Genomic DNA, 4,614 nt, shown 5'->3' on the forward strand with positions numbered 1-4,614 from the left:
GGATGGACCCTTGTTTGACTGACCATTAGCCAAGCCTATAGGCGACTGTTGCCTGTCTGTCAGCACCCTGTACTTTAGACGGATGTATGGATGGACGGATGGATGGATGGATGGATGGATGGATGGATGGATGATGGATGGATGGTGGACGGACGGACCTATAGGCGACTGTTGCCTGTCTGTCAGCACCCTGTACTTTAGACGGATGTATTGATAGACGGATGGATGGATGGATGGATGGATGGATGGATGGATGATGGATGGATGATGGACGGACGGACCTATAGGCGACTGTTGCCTGTCTGTCAGCACCCTGTACTTTAGACGGATGTATGGATGGCTGGACGGATGGATGTATGGATGGCTGGATGGATGGATGGATGTATGTATGTATGGATGGATGGACAGATGGCTGGATGGATGGATGGATGACAGAGCATCACTTGAACAGTGACTCGGCTCTCTCTGCTAGTGAGACACAGAAAATAATCTTAATTTAAATATAAAAATGTTGCCACAGCACAGACTCAGAGATTTGTTATGACCACTATTGGCCAGATTATTGTAGCTCATGCTACAGGTTGCGATTGTGAGTAACAGTCATGGCAGCACCTGTACCAGGCGTGTTTCTGAGACTGCTAACACAAGCAGGACTTGACTTTGTTGCATGTTTCTACCTGGATTACTGAGCATACGTCAGGACTGTTCGATTTCTTCCTCCTCCTCAGGTAATCTAAGCCAGTCATCCCCCCGGCTGGGCACGTTCTGTAAGATGCAGGGATTTCACAGCAGCACCTCCCCAGCTCTGCGTCTGTAAGCTTCAAATGATCACTTTCTCCCACAGAAACGATGTTATAGCTACTGAGCGTGGACACACACACTCTTATTATGAAATACAGGTCTGCTCCTAAGACTAATACAAAGATCTAGACCAAAATATGAGGTATACATGCAGTAATTTATATTTTGTGCATAGTTTCATTTTCAAATCTGGCTTATTTCTCATTAAACAGCCGTGAACACGAGGTGAGGCAGCAGTACCTCTGCTGCACCGATGGGGGCGCCTGTGAGTCCACAGCCTACAAAGCACACACCGAGCTGAAACCTGGGGGGGGGTGTTCTGGGGCGGTGGGGGGGGGGGGGGGTCTGCTTCTGTGTTTCTGTTTTTCTCACGACTAAAACAGAAACGTCTAGATCCGTGTTGAAGCTGGCCTTTCAATCAAAATGTGAACTGGTGAGGTTTGCTCCAGTCCTGGGAGCAGAAGATTCAAACATGTAGTAAATCCCACCCTGCTTGATTATCATGAGTTGCGGTGCTGCCTGTCTTTGTATTTCAAATAATAGTATTATTAATAATAATAATGATGATAGGCATTAATAAATGGGTGCTCTAAGCTTGTGGTAGCAGGTAATAACCAGTAACTTGCCTCATGTGTAAAATCATAATTTTTCCAAACTTTGATCTAATCAGTCATATCTTTGGTGTCACACTCAGTTTGTTCAACTTCAATCTTTTGCTTCCAAGCCATCCTTTACCACCCGTGTACCCCAGGGCTCTGTCCTAGGACCCCTCCTCTTCATTGATTTCCACTGTTATGCAGATGACACCCAGCTCCCAGCAAACAACTCCATCCTTTACTTCAAAATAACATTATGCTCGAACTTATTCATTATTTATCATCATTATAGTCATAAAGAACATAGTTGTCATTTTTTTGCACCTTGAGTTTGCACTAATTTGTGACTTTTAAAAACAGCAACAACAAAACTAATGCAAATAAAAAGATTAACATTTGTGTTCAGGTATGTTTATTCATTGATTCAGCCAAAACTGATTAGAATGAAAAATGTTGCTTATTGTGTTGAATCTTGCTCTCTGATAAACATGCAATGAACATAAAACTGACAATAATTAATTGTAAGGCCTGTAATTACCTTCATTCATTTTTTATCACGTCCAAGCCCTAATTAAACATAAAGCATAAAGTCTAGTCCCCCCTGAATAAGGACGACTGATCTAAAATCCAATATCCTCATGATTAGAACGCAGGGTCTCGTGAGGTCACGATAACTTTTATAACTCTACATTTCAGAGAAGACAAGCGTCAAACGTCCGAGTGGTGTCGGTGCTTCCTGAAACGAACGAGGACCCAAAAGCAAATGAAGGAGAAGTCTGAGTCAAGTGGGTGTGCTCTGTGCATCTTTGTCTTTAAGTTCACACGAGAAGATGTAAAAAATGGCAGGTTGGCTTTCTTGGACTGTGAGGTCTCAGTCTCTGATAGAGGACATTTGCAAACTGAGGTGTACCACAAACGCACCCACACAGACCAGTATTTGCAGTTTGACTCCCATCACCCTTTGGAGCACAAGTTAGGAGTCATCAGGACTCTGTACCACAGAGCAGACAGCGTCCCCACTCGCTCAGGAGCCAGGCAGAAGGAGAAATCCCACACAAGACAGGCTCTAGAGCAATGTGGATATCCTAACTGGGCCTTCCTGAAAGAAGAAACCCAAACAGGACTCCAGTCAGCCATCAGGTGAAAAGGAGGAACCCAGACCCAGACCAGTGGTCATTCCATATGTTGAGGGAGTATCAGAGAAACTGAGACGTTTATTTTCTAAACATAACGTCCCAGTGGCTTTTAAACCCCAAAATACATTAAAGACTGGTTCATCCCAAAGATCCAGTCCCCTGAGCTGAATACAGCTCCTCAGACTGAGGAAGTCTCTCGGATGAGAGACGAAACGTTTCTACATTTTTTTGTTGATTTGCTTTGTTTTGTTTTTTGAATGTCCAGAGGACCAGATTTAACTTTTTTAGATTTTTCTACCTGGATTATTGAGCATGCATCAGGATATAACGTCCCAGTGGCTTTTAAACCCCAAAATACATTAAAGACTGGTTCATCCCAAAGATCCAGTCCCCCGGCACAAACAGAGTAATATTGCGTATGTTGTTCAGTGTCAGGAGGGTGATCAGTCTTACATCGGGGAAACTAAACAGCCACTGGCCAAAAGGATGGACCAGCACAGAAGATCAACATCATCAGGCCAGGACTCTGCGGTCTACACTCATCTCCAGGCCAGCGGTCACTCTTTCAGGGATGAAGATGTTCACATCCTGGACAGAGAGGAACGATGGTTTGAGAGAGGAGTAAAGGAGGCCATCTTTGTGAAAAGAAACCGTCCATCATTAAACAGGGGCGGAGCCTCCAGGTTCAACTGTCCCCCTCTTACAATGCTGTGATTGCTAGTATCACTCAGCCCTCTGTGAACAGTAAACAGCCATCAGGTGCTAATGATCCATTGTTATGCTGATGGTCCTTCTTGAGCATGTGATCAGCTGGTTTTGGTTGTCAGCAGCAAAACTGGTTGATCCACTCTGAGAAGGTGCTATTTAAGAGACTGAGCTGAAAACAGCACCTCAGACTGAGGAAGTCCTCAGGATGACAGACAAAACGTTTCTACATTTTTTTGTTGTTTTGCTTTGTTTTGTTTTTTTGAATGCCCAGAGGTCCAGATTGAACTTTTTTGGATTTTTCTACCTGGATTATTGAGCATGCATCAGGATTTTATGGCTTTAGGTTTTGGTGACCCTTGCAGGGCCTCTCCATTAAAACATTTCTAAAAGTGTCATTGAAGAGAATATGAAAAACTGATCCACGTTGGAGTGAGCTCTTTGACCATCGGCTCAAACACACTGGCTCTCTGCGCCGACTCTGGCGTGGCTTCATTACAGACGAGTACAGCAGACCATTACAGTGCAGATCGTAGGCGTCGCAACAATGACCCCCCATATTTAAAAAATATTCATTGGGACCCCACCACATTTACCATGAAATATCAGTTCACCCAGTGCCGTTTCTATTTCTTCATGAATAAATCCGTTCCACCTGATGACTAGGAGAATACTCAAACCACTAAAAGTCCACTCCATGTTTTCCTGGTTACCTACAACTCACCATATGCAGAGTTTCTCCGAGGTCATCTGGCTTGGTAGGACGCTCACCGGGAGGCACCTATGTGACCTATGTTAGGGCCGGCAGTTGTCGAGCAAGGTGGGGGATTAGGATGTGTGAGAAACGTGGAGCGTGCTCTGTTCACACATGGAGGGCTGTTGGTCAGGCTACTTCTTGTTGCCCTCTAAACTAGTTCTTGAATCAAGTGTTACCTTATTGAGGTAAATGTAGATGTTTAACAACTTGTTAAAATACACCAGAATGCAGGACATGGCATCTACTTTATTCAAAAAATTCTGTGGGAGGACCCCCCCCCCCCCCCCCCCCCCCCCGCCACACACACACACACACACACATTACAAATGCTTGTGATGCCAATGGTGCAGATAAGTGCAAACAGCCACAGTGCTCCTGTGGGTTTAGCCTTGAGAGTGAATTTAAAGTATTTCAGTCCCACTGGGCTTCTTGGGGGTTGGGGGGGGGGGGGGACTTTGATTCCATCAAATGCCTTATTCAGAGACGAGGGTGCTTTTCTTGGCAAACTGCTTCACTGATCGAGGATCAGTTTCACACAGACTTTTAATGCATCTCTGTCGGTTTTGCAAGCTTACTTTTAGAGTAACAACAAAGTCCATGCTCAGGTCTTCAGTCCAAC

The sequence above is a fragment of the Nematolebias whitei genome, chromosome 21 (assembly GCF_014905685.2).
Source record: "Nematolebias whitei isolate Nwh7 chromosome 21, NemWhi1, whole genome shotgun sequence".
Lineage (NCBI taxonomy): Eukaryota > Metazoa > Chordata > Actinopteri > Cyprinodontiformes > Rivulidae > Nematolebias > Nematolebias whitei.